We start from the raw sequence: 12,633 nt of genomic DNA, 5'->3' as shown, positions 1-12,633 counted from the left end.
GGGCAGGATCAGAACCCCAGAATTGCAGAACAAAATGAGATTGCCAAGAGAATGAGAAGCCTTGAACAAAGTTTGAAGAATATGCAAGGATTAAGCGGACAGAAGAGCGTCTCTTACGCCGACCTATGCATGTTCCCTCACGTGCACCTGCCAACGGGTTTCAAGACCCCAAAGTTCGAAAAATACGATGGGCACGGTGACCCCATTGCACATCTTAAGAAATACTACAACCAATTGCGGGGAGCCGGCGGAAAAGAAGAACTGCTAATGGCGTATTTTGGGGAAAGTCTAGTAGGGATAGCCTCGGAATGGTATATGGACCAGGAAATGTCCTGATGGCATATATGGGATGATCTCGCCAGAGATTTTGTGAAACAATTCCAGTATAACATCGACATTGCGCCAGACCGAAATTCTCTGTCGAATTTGAAGAAGAAACCTTCAGAAAGCTTCAGAGAATATGCTATTAAGTGGCGTGAACAGGCGTCAAGAGTGAAGCCTCCCATGGATGAAGTGGAGATGGTCACTACCTTTCTCCAGGCTCAAGAGTCTGATTATTTCCAAAACATGATGTCAGCCATGGGTAAGCCATTCGCGGAAGCGATCAAGATTGGAGAGATGGTGGAAAATGGCCTGAAAACAGGTAGGATTCTGAGTCAAGCAGCCATAAGGGCGACTTCCCAGGCCGTCCAAAGCGGGTCCGGAGGAATGACAAGAGGGAAGAAGAAGGAAGAAACGACTATGGCAGCCTCGGAAGCAAGGGATTATCGTCATCCCAGGCCCCGTTTTCCAGAAAGAACCCCACAACACTACTACCCCCACTAAAATTTGGCATATGCCCATCAAACTTATATGGTCATGAATGCCCAGCCTTATGCCCATCCACCGCAACAAGCCAACCGAGGCCCAGCTCCACCTCCCAGAAATCAGCCTCCTTACCGCAACCACTATAACCCACAACCCCCGCAGAATAACTTTCGCCCTCAGGAGCCACCCAGAAGGCGGACTTTCACGCCCATCGGTGAACCATACTCAACTTTGTTCCCAAAGCTGGTCCAGTTGGGTTTCTTGCAACCAATCCCTCAAACAAGGCAAAACCCGACGTCACCTTCTTACAAAGCTGGAGTCAGATGCGCCTATCATTCAGGGGCCGAGGGACATGATACAAATGACTGCTGGTCGTTGAAAAGAGTGGTCGAAAACTTGATAGAGCAAGGGAAAGTAGTGCTAAGGGACGAGGAGATCCCGAATGTAACTAACAATCCATTGCCTGCTCACAATAATGGGCCGCTGATCGGAATGATTTGTGAAGACAAAGAGTTCGACCCTGCTCTGAAAGCCATAATTGCCATTGTCGACACGGGAAAGAGGCCCGAAACAGACCAGAAACCAGAAAAAGGGGAGGAGGCCAAAGCTATAAAGAAAGTCCTTGAAAAGAAGGTGGAGAAGAAAGTGGTACCAGTAAAGGATGAAGTTCTTTACATACCACGAGGCCGAGCTGAGAAGACGCAGAGCTTCGGAATCAAAAAGACAAAACCTATGTACGTGCCGAAAGGAGCCTATTTGGTCCGGGGGACGATTCAACCACCTCGGCTGAATGAGCCAGTGGTTATCGGACGCGTGCCACAAAAGCCAATGACCAACCCGTCCACAGTACCGTGGAATTATCAAAAGACTTTGGTAATGTACAAAGGTAAAGAGGTCATGGGAGAACGTCCAGAAAATACTTTCATTGGAAGGTATTCAAATACCCAAAAACTGAACGACGCCACACAAAGGCGCTTCCCGCCAAAGAAGCCCGTAAGTGTTGAAGAAGCAGAAGTGTTCTTCCAACAAATGAAAATGCCGGATTACGAAGTGATAGATCAACTGCGCAAGTACCCCGAGCAAGTGTCCATGCTGTCATTGTTAATGAGGTCGACCGAGCATCAAAAGATCTTACTGAAGACCCTGAATGAAGCATATGTGCCAGTTGAAACCTCGGTAGAACAATTAGAGCGGATGACAGAAAGATTCTTCGCCGTCAACCAAATCTCTTTCAGCAAGAACGATCTACCCCCGAAAGGATCGGCATACAACAAGGCTTTGCATCTAACAGTTAAATGCGAAGACTATTATGTCAAGCGGGTAATGTTGGATGGGGGCTCAGGCGTTGACATTTGCCCGCTCTCCACGCTACAAAGAATGGAAATTGGGACCGGAAGAATCCGACCCAACAATGTCTGCGTAAGGGCTTTCGACGGCATCAAGAGAGATACCATGGGAGAAATAGACCTGTTGTTGGTCATAGGACCAGTCGAATTTCAAGTAACCTTCCAGGTGCTCGACATGGATACATCCTACAATTTTCTCCTTGGCAGACCTTGGATCCATGCGGCAGGAGCCGTGCCTTCCACTCTTCACCAGATGGTGAAGTTCGAGTACGAAGACCGAGAGATCGTGGTCCATGGGGAAGATGAGCATGCTATTTATCGGGACCCATCCATCCCATATCTGGAACCGAGAGAAGGGAGCGAACATACGGTCTATCAAGCTTTTGAGATTGTACTGGCAGAGCAGCACGAAGAGGGAATACCCTGCCCCCAGCCTTTCTTGTCTAACGCCTCGGTTATGGTGGCCAAAGAGATGATCCGGCACGGATTTAGGCCAGGGAAGGGGCTTGGACGAACCCTTCAGGGAATAACAGAACCCATTACCTTGCCAGTCACCAAGAAACCTTTTGGACTAGGTTTCAAACCTACTCCAGCAGACGAAGAGTGGGCAAAGAAAAGGAAAAATGAGGGTTGGAAGTTACCTCGACCACTGCCAGATTTATATGCAACTTTCATCAGGCCAAGGTACGCCGAAGAAGAAGATGATGAGGTCTTCACAGCTGAGGAAATCGAGAAGATATGTGGAGCGATGAGAGAGATGCTCTACGAGATCCATATGGTTCAACCAGGTGAAGGCACAAGCACTGCTGAGATGATGTACGTAGGGCCGAACGCCAAACTTCAAAACTGGGAGTCCACGCCATTCCCGACTAGACGGAAGTCCGGGTAGACCTGTCCTGCCACCTTTCCTGTGTCACAAGTTGTCTCCAGGACATAACTTGAACGTTTTCTTCCTTTCCATTGTTGTTTTGAAATCCTAAGTTGTAAACATTGTTGTCTTCCAACTTTCCAAAGAAAAAAAATCATCATTGCTTTCCCATTCTTTCTTTTGTTCTGATTTTTGTTATTTTTCCTTTTATCTTTCCTTTCAGTTATAATAATGCGGCTTTAAATATGACATGCTTGCGGACTTCACGCCCAGATCACAATGAGCTATTTAACTGCGAATTAATGAACCCAGAACCAGAATATGATGAAGAAAGAGGCTTTTAGGGAAATAAACCGAGAGTTGGAACATTTTGAGAATAAACCTAAGCCAAATCTGAATGACACTGAATCGGTTAATTTAGGAACTCCTGAAGAAATCCGGGAGACCAAAATAAGCATTCACATGGACAAGAAAACGCGAGATGCGATAATCCAACTTCTTTTTGAATTTAAAGACGTGTTTGCTTGGTCATATGATGACATGCCGGGACTAGGTGTTGATCTAGTGGTTCATAAATTGCCGATTCATCCTGATTGTCCTCCAGTTCAACAAAAGCAACGAAAGTTCAAAACTGAGGTCAGTGACAAGATTAAAGAGGAGATCACTAAACAACTGAAAACGGGAGTGATTCGGGTAGTCCAATATACAACATGGTTGGCGAATGTGGTTCCAGTACCGAAAAAGGACGGGAAGACTCGGGTATGTGTAGATTACCGAGATTTGAATAGAGCAAGTCCCAAAGATAATTTCCCACTGCCCAACATCCACATCCTCGTTGATAATTGCGCCAAACACGAAATACAGTCTTTCGTAGATTGTTACGCTGGGTATCATCAGGTATTGATGGATGAAGAGGACGCCGAGAAAACTGCCTTCACCACGCCTTGGGGCACCTACTGTTATCGGGTCATGCCATTAGGTTTGAAGAATGTTGGGGCTACTTACATGAGGGCCATGACTGCCATTTTTCATGACATGATGCATCTGGAAATAGAGGTGTACGTGGACGACGTGATAGTCAAGTCCAGGACGCAGGATAATCACATCCAAGACTTGAGGAAATTCTTCGAGAGATTAAGGAAGTATGACTTGAAGCTGAACCCAGCCAAATGCGCTTTCGGAGTTCCGTTGTGCAAACTTTTGGGCTTCATCGTAAGCAGGAGAGGTATCGAGCTAGATCCAACTAAGATAAAATCCATCAGAGATCTGCCTCCCCCGAGAACAAAGAAAGACGTGATGAGTCTGTTGGGCAGGTTGAACTACATCAGTCGGTTTATTGCCCAGCTGACAAGCACGTGTGAGCCCATATTCAAGCTGTTAAGGAAAGATGCAGCGATTAAATGGACAACTGAGTGTCAAGAAGCCTTTGATAAAGTCAAAGAATACCTTTCGAATCCCCCAGTTTTGGTCCCTCCAGAACCAGGGAGGCCACTTTTCTTGTATCTGACAGTCTTGGAGAACTCTTTCGGTTGCATCCTCGGGCAACACGACGTAACCGGAAAGAAGGAGCAAGCAATCTACTACTTGAGCAAGAAATTCACCGGCTACGAGGCCAAATACACTCTGCTGGAGAGGACATGCTGCGCTCTCACGTGGGTTGCTCAAAAGCTGAGACATTATCTCCAAGCCCACACTACGTTCCTCATAAGCAGGTTGGATCCTTTGAAGTATATATTTCATAAACCAATGCCTACTGGGAGACTGGCTAAATGGCAAATCTTGCTTACGGAATTCGACATAGTCTATGTCACTCGCACGGCAATGAAAGCCCAGGCGCTAGCAGATCATTTGGCCGAAAATCCGGTCGATGAGGAATACCAGCCATTGAGTACCTACTTTCCAGATGAAGAAGTAAACACCGTAGAAGTGGTCTCGGAGGACGCTCATGTCTGGAAGATGTTCTTTGATGGAGCCGTGAACGCCAAGGGTGTAGGGATTGGGGCAATTTTGATCTCGCCTTCTGGTCAGCATTATCCCGCCACAGCTAGACTTCGTTTCTTTTGCACAAATAATACAGCTGAGTATGAAGCCTGCATCATGGGCATGCATATGGCAATCGATCAGGATGTCGAAGACTTATTGATTATGGGAGATTCTGACCTGATTATCCGACAAGTCCAAGGTGAATGGGAAACTCGGGATGTCAAACTTATCCCATACCGACAGCATGTGGAGGACCTCAGCAAGCGCTTTACATCAATAGAGTTCAGGTATATCCCGAGGTGTCACAATGAACTGGCAGATGCACTTGCTACTTTGGCTTCAATGCTACCCTACCCGGGCAACGCCCACGTCGATCATTTGGAAATCCAAATCAAGGAAAGACACGGTTACTGCAGTGTAATCGAGGCGGGATCAAATACGCAGCCTTGGTACCATGACATCAAGAGGTTCCTGACGACACAAGAATACCCCGAGCACGCTACTGGAGATCAAAAGAGGACCATTAGGCGACATGCAAGTGGTTTCTTTCTGAGCGGTGAACTGTTATATAAGAGGACCCCGGACCTCAATCTCCTAAGATGTGTCGATATCGAGGAAGCAAAGAAGATCATGCACGAAGTACACGCAGGTGTGTGCGGACCTCACATGAACGGGTATGTCTTAGCGAAGAAAATCCTTCGAGCAGGTTATTACTGGATGACCATGGAAAAGGATTGCTTTAGCTTCGTTCGGAAGTGTCATCAGTGTCAGGTGCACGGTGATTTGATTCATGCACCTCCCACGGAACTGCATCCCATGTCTGCACCTTGGCCATTTGTCGCCTGGGGCATGGACGTTATTGGACCAATCGAACCAAAGGCTTCGAATGGACACAGATTCATACTGGTTGCCATCGATTACTTCACGAAATGGGTAGAGGCTGTCACCCTCAAGTCGGTCACTAAAAAAGCTGTAGTGGATTTCGTACACTCAAATCTTATCTGTCGTTTCGGTATTCCTGCGACTATCATTACAGATAACGCAGCAAACTTGAACAGTCACTTAATGGGAGATGTATGCGAGCAATTCAAAATAACGCATAGGAATTCTACTCCTTATCGGCCAAAGGCCAATGGTGCTGTGGAAGCGGCAAACAAAAACATCAAGAAGATTTTGAGGAAAACCATCCAAAGTTCCCGATAGTGGCATGAGCAGTTACCATTTGCATTGTTGGGGTATCGCACTACGGTACGCACATCAGTAGGAGTGACTCCGTATCTTCTGGTTTATGGGACCGAGGCTGTAATACCGGCAGAGGTAGAAATTCCTTCGCTTCGAACCATTGTCGAAGCAGAAATCGAAGACAGCGAGTGGGTCAAGACTCGGTTAGAGCAATTGACTTTGATTGATGAAAAGCGAATGGCCGCGGTTTGTCACGGACAGTTGTACCAACGAAGAATGGCCCGTGCTTACAACAAGAAAGTCCGACCCAGGAATTTCGAAGTAGGTCAGCTGGTACTGAGGCGTATTCTGCCGCATCATGAGGAAGCAAAAGGGAAGTTTGCTCAAAATTGGAATGGCCCATACATCATAAGGAAGATATTGCCGAGAGGAGCATTGTATTTAGGTGATATCGAAGGAAATGACCCCGACACAGCAGTAAATGCGGATGCAGTCAAGAGATACTACGTCTGAATTATACTCCAGTAGTCTTGACACATTTGAAATGATGAAGGTTTTATTCCCCACTACTCCCCAAACACTGCCCAATTCTCTCTACAAACCTTTGATCCGCTTTTGAGCCACAAAAAAAAACATTGATTGAGGCCTGAACTACGTTTGACTTGATTCCGAAAGGATACGTAGGCAGCCTCTCCCTGAGGTTCAGTCACACCAACAATAAAATCCCATTCGCCCTGAAATTGAAACCGGGGCACGTCGAGCAGTTGAGAAGTTAGTATCATCTACCTCTCTTTACCAAGCACAAGCCTTCAAATCAATTACCAAAGATAGTGGGGAACTAATAAGCGTCACAAATGGAGACCGGCACACTCTGAATTGAGAGAGATAAAATGAGAGAGTCTCGTCGGTGAAAACCTTCAGGCACCACGAGGCGACGGGAGTAGAGAAACAAAAATGAGAGAGCTTGTTTAGTAAAAACTCACAAAGAGTGCTATCAAGCGATGACAGGAAGAGAAATGAGAGAGGTCAGCCAGCGAAAACCTGCAAAGGGCGCTGTTGGCCGGAAAAAATGACTCCACCCCAAAGAGGTCTCAGCAAAGTTCCACCGGCTTGGAATCACAGATCCGTTCTGGTTCAGGGAAACGCAAGTTCATGTAAGGTCAGGCGTCCGGTCCAAAGAGCATGTCATGTCATTTAAAGTCAGCGTTATCTTCCTCAGATAAGTCTTTCTCGTCCCGAAAGAGACATTCCCTTCTTGAAATTTGTTTTCTCCTTTCTTTGTTTCTCTTCGAATCCCTTTTTATGTTTTAACCACAAGTTCAGGATACACCGGAAAGGGCAGGTGGCAGGTTTGTTTTCACGGAATTCCGTCTCATGAAGGAAAACACCCCGTTTCGTTGGTACGTCTGTCCAAACTTGATAAATCATGATGTTTGATGGCGTTCAAAGTAAAGAGGAAAAAGAGAAATTTCCCCCAGCAAGTCCTCCTTCGGACGAATCCCCACAGAGTCTCTCCTTGTACAATCCCCCACAGAGTCTCCCCAATATATAAAAAAAAAAAAAAATCCCCGTTGGAATTTCCCCAGCACATCCCCAGCGAGTCCCTTTGTAAAAATTCCTCAACAAGCTTACCCCATCAAATCGTGGAAACCCCCCTTCGAAACAATTACCCAGCATTCCCCATTGTACAAAAATCCGCACAAAGAATCCACTTTGTAAATATTCCCCCACAGAGCTTCCTTTTGTACAAATCCCCACAGAATACCTCCAATAAAATCCCCGTTGAGAACCACCAAGCAAAACGGGATACAAAAAAGAGAGAAAGAAAAAGAGCCTTACGAGGCAAATCATCACAGAATCTGGAAATACAAGCCTGAGCAGTCTAAAAGGTTCCGACATATGAATCAAATCAATGGCGGGACTTCACAACAGAAATGAAGACGCAATAAAGCAACCGGGAACGATCTAGGTCACCAAACCGACCGTCATTTCCGAACTAACAATTGTTCTTTGTCTGAAGAGTTGAAACAGGTTTAATCGAAGACAATGGTGCAAGAAGTGCGCGTCGCCCAAAGAAGAAGGTACATGGGTACAAGAAATATTTTGGCAATAAGGAATTCACTCGAAAGGTAAGTTTCCACGAAACTCCCTTTTGTCTTTTACTAAAACAAGAAAATTCAAAAAAAGAGGTCAGTTGTTGTTCTCGAATTTTGTCCCCAGCTAGTCAGCATTAGGGTTTTAAACCCTAAACTGAACTTTTTTCATTCAGCCAGCATTAGGGTTTTAAACCCTAAACTGAGCTTTTCCATGCAATCAGCATTAGGGTTTTAAACCCTAAACTGAATTTTTCCTTTAGTCAGCATTAGGGTTTTAAACCCTAAACTGAACTTTTTTCCATTCCGCCAGCATTAGGGTTTTAAACCCTAAACTGAGCTTTTCAATGCAGTCAGCATTAGGGTTTTAAACCCTAAACTGAATTTTCCTTCCAGTCAGCATTAGGGTTTTAAACCCTAAACTGAACTTTTTTCCATTCCGCCAGCATTAGGGTTTTAAACCCTAAACTGAGCTTTTCCTTTTAGTCAGCATTAGGGTTTTAAACCCTAAACTGAACTTTATTTCATTCAGCCAGCATTAGGGTTTTAAACCCTAAACTGAGCTTTTCCATGCAGTCAGCATTAGGGTTTTAAACCCTAAACTGAATTTTCCTTTCAGTCAGCATTAGAGTTTTAAACCCTAAACTGAAATTTTTTCCATTCAGCCAGCATTAGGGTTTTAAACCCTAAACTGAGCTTTTCAATGCAGTCAGCATTAGGGTTTTTAACCCTAAACTGAATTTTCCTTTCAGTCAGCATTAGGGTTTTAAACCCTAAACTGAACTTTTTTCCATTCAGCCAGCATTAGGGTTTTAAACCCTAAACTAAGCTTTTCAATGCAGTCAGCATTAGGGTTTTAAACCCTAAACTGAATTTTTCCTTTTAGTCAGCATTAGGGTTTTAAACCCTAAACTGAACTTTTTTCCATTCCGCCAGCATTAGGGTTTTAAACCCTAAACTGAGCTTTTCAATGCAGTCAGCATTAGGGTTTTAAACCCTAAACTGAATTTTCCTTTCAGTCAGCATTAGGGTTTTAAACCCTAAACTGAACTTTTTTCCATTCCGCCAGCATTAGGGTTTTAAACCCTAAACTGAGCTTTTCCTTTCAGTCAGCATTAGGGTTTTAAACCCTAAACTGAACTTTTTTTCATTCAGCCAGCATTAGGGTTTTAAACCCTAAACTGAGCTTTTCCATGCAGTCAGCATTAAGGTTTTAAACCCTAAACTGAATTTTCCTTTCAGTCAGCATTAGGGTTTTAAACCCTAAACTGAACTTTTTTCCATTCAGCCAGCATTAGGGTTTTACACCCTAAACTGAGCTTTTCAATGCAGTCAGCATTAGGGTTTTAAACCCTAAACTGAATTTTCCTTTCAGTCAGCATTAGGGTTTTAAACCCTAAACTGAACTTTTTTCCATTCAGCCAGCATTAGGGTTTTAAACCCTAAACTGAGCTTTTCAATGCAGTCAGCATTAGGGTTTTAAACCCTAAACTGAATTTTTCCTTTTAGTCAGCATTAGGGTTTTAAACCCTAAACTGAACTTTTTTCCATTCCGCCAGCATTAAACCCTAAACTGAGCTTTTCAATGCAGTCAGCATTAGGGTTTTAAACCCTAAACTGAATTTTTCCTTTTAGTCAGCATTAGGGTTTTAAACCCTAAACTGAACTTTTTTCCATTCCGCCAGCATTAGGGTTTTAAACCCTAAACTGAGCTTTTCAATGCAGTCAGCATTAGGGTTTTAAACCCTAAACTGAATTTTCCTTTCAGTCAGCATTAGGGTTTTAAACCCTAAACTGAACTTTTTTCCATTCCGCCAGCATTAGGGTTTTAAACCCTAAACTGAGCTTTTCCATGCAGTCAGCATTAGGCTTTTAAACCCTAAACTGAACTTTTTTCCATTCCGCCAGCATTAGGGTTTTAAACCCTAAACTGAGCTTTTCAATGCAGTCAGCATTAGGGTTTTAAACCCTAAACTGAATTTTCCTTTCAGTCAGCATTAGGGTTTTAAACCCTAAACTGAACTTTTTTCCATTCCGCCAGCATTAGGGTTTTAAACCCTAAACTGAGCTTTTCAATGCAGTCAGCATTAGGGTTTTAAACCCTAAACTGAATTTTCCTTTCAGTCAGCATTAGGGTTTTAAACCCTAAACTGAACTTTTTTCCATTCCGCCAGCATTAGGGTTTTAAACCCTAAACTGAGCTTTTCAATGCAGTCAGCATTGGGGTTTTAAACCTTAAACTGAGCTTTTCCTTTTAGTCAGCATTAGGGTTTTAAACCCTAAACTGAACTTTTTTCCATTCAGCCAGCATTAGGGTTTTAAACCCTAAACTAAGCTTTTCAATGCAGTCAGCATTAGGGTTTTAAACCCTAAACTGAATTTTTCCTTTTAGTCAGCATTAGGGTTTTAAACCCTAAACTGAACTTTTTTCCATTCCGCCAGCATTAGGGTTTTAAACCCTAAACTGAGCTTTTCAATGCAGTCAGCATTAGGGTTTTAAACCCTAATCTGAATTTTCCTTTCAGTCAGCATTAGGGTTTTAAACCCTAAACTGAACTTTTTTCCATTCCGCCAGCATTAGGGTTTTAAACCCTAAACTGAGCTTTTCCTTTTAGTCAGCATTAGGGTTTTAAACCCTAAACTGAACTTTTCCCATTCAGCTAGCATTAGGGTTTTAAACCCTAAACTGAGCTTTTTCTTGCAATCAGCATTTGGGTTTTAAAACCCTAAGCTGAGTTTCTCCCCAGCTAGTCGGTATTAGGGCTCCAACCCTGAACTAAGCATTTTTATCTTCCTTCCTCAATTTTATGAACTTCTTGGCGAATAATTAACGAAATTTTCCTACTGAAACTGGGGCAGAAAATTTCGTTCGTTTGTTTGTTTTCTCCCGCAGGTCCAACCTCGAGCCACACAGATCGAAATGACCCGCGAGATGAGTCTCAACTCAGAATCCGAAAAAGAAAGAAAAGGACAAAAAGAAGATGTCCCGAGATGCCGAAGAAAATGGAAGGCGGATCATTCCAAGTTTTGATTGAGGTCCAGAACTCTGCCAGTCACGTCTCACTGAGTATCCCAGAGGTTAAACAAGCACCTACAACTTGCAAGCATCAAGATTCGGATCGAAGTCTCCAAGCGAAATCAGCTAAGACCCATGATCAAGTCGCAGAAGAATCATAGATAGGGATCTTGTAACTAGCAGTTGACATGCATATAAGTATTTAGTTCAGTTTCAATTTTTCTTTGGTTGTAATAAGGCGGTCATTAAAGCAGGTGACAACAGTAACAGCAGTAACAGCAAGCATTGCAATCCCATGGTAGTCCCAGCTACCGAAGCTTCCCGAACTACATTGACCTGATTCCTGTTTAGCCCGGGATATGTAGGAAATCTTTGAAGCAAGATTCGGTCAAAACTTTCAAAACATGCTTCACACGGAGTAGTCTATAAGCAAAAATCGCTTATATCCGCTCACTTTATCTTTGCACGAAAACTCTTCGTGTTTCCGAACAAAGAGGGGCAGCTGTGAGCACGTGATTTTTGTTTTACGCGACAATCACTCCAAAAAGAAATAAAAATAATAACAAATGGTCCTATTGTACAATTTTTTGGATTTTACATGGCACTTTGTTAATTATTTATAATTTTTGCCCATTTTATTTTTATTAAAGCAAAATACAAAAAAATGTATGTGTCATGCGTAATTTGAACCGGGATCCGTTCGTTGAATAGAAAATCATAAATAGGCATCTTTGTCCGTGATTGTGTTTTTGTTTGATTTTACCTGTTTTAAATATTTTAATATGTGTGTGCAAATAATTGTATTAAGTGTTTATTTAATTTTAATTTGATTCACTTAGGTTTTGTTTTTAAAATAAAGAAGAAAATAAAATAATAATAAAAGGAACTTGGGCCAGTCCAATTTTAAACAAATTGGCCCAAACAAACTCAGCCCAAAACCCATGCTTGCCCGGTCCGTGACCAGCCTACTTCAAGAACGTCTAAACGACGCCGTTTTAATCCAGGCTGATCTGAGCCGTTGATCTCTGAAAGATCAACGGCCAAGATCTCTCACCCCGAACCCACTAACAGACCCGACCCGTCTCACCCAGACCGACCTCAACCCTTTACCCTTGAAACGACGCCGTTCCCTGTTAGTCGAAGGATCCTGGCCCTTCATCATGTCTCATCCAACGGCCAGGATCCACCTATCCACTAACTATATAAACCTACAACCGTACCCCGCCCCCTATCCAATACCCCGGCCTTCGTCTTCACCAGACCCTTCCCCTTCAAACCCTAGCCGCCCCTGTATACTTTCACCATGAAAAGCCGGTGGCATGGACGCCGGTGACCCCA

Source organism: Nicotiana tabacum, chromosome 3 (assembly GCF_000715075.1).
Source record: "Nicotiana tabacum cultivar K326 chromosome 3, ASM71507v2, whole genome shotgun sequence".
Lineage (NCBI taxonomy): Eukaryota > Viridiplantae > Streptophyta > Magnoliopsida > Solanales > Solanaceae > Nicotiana > Nicotiana tabacum.
The sequence above is the reverse complement of the archived record's forward strand: the minus strand, read 5'-3'. Positions refer to the sequence as shown.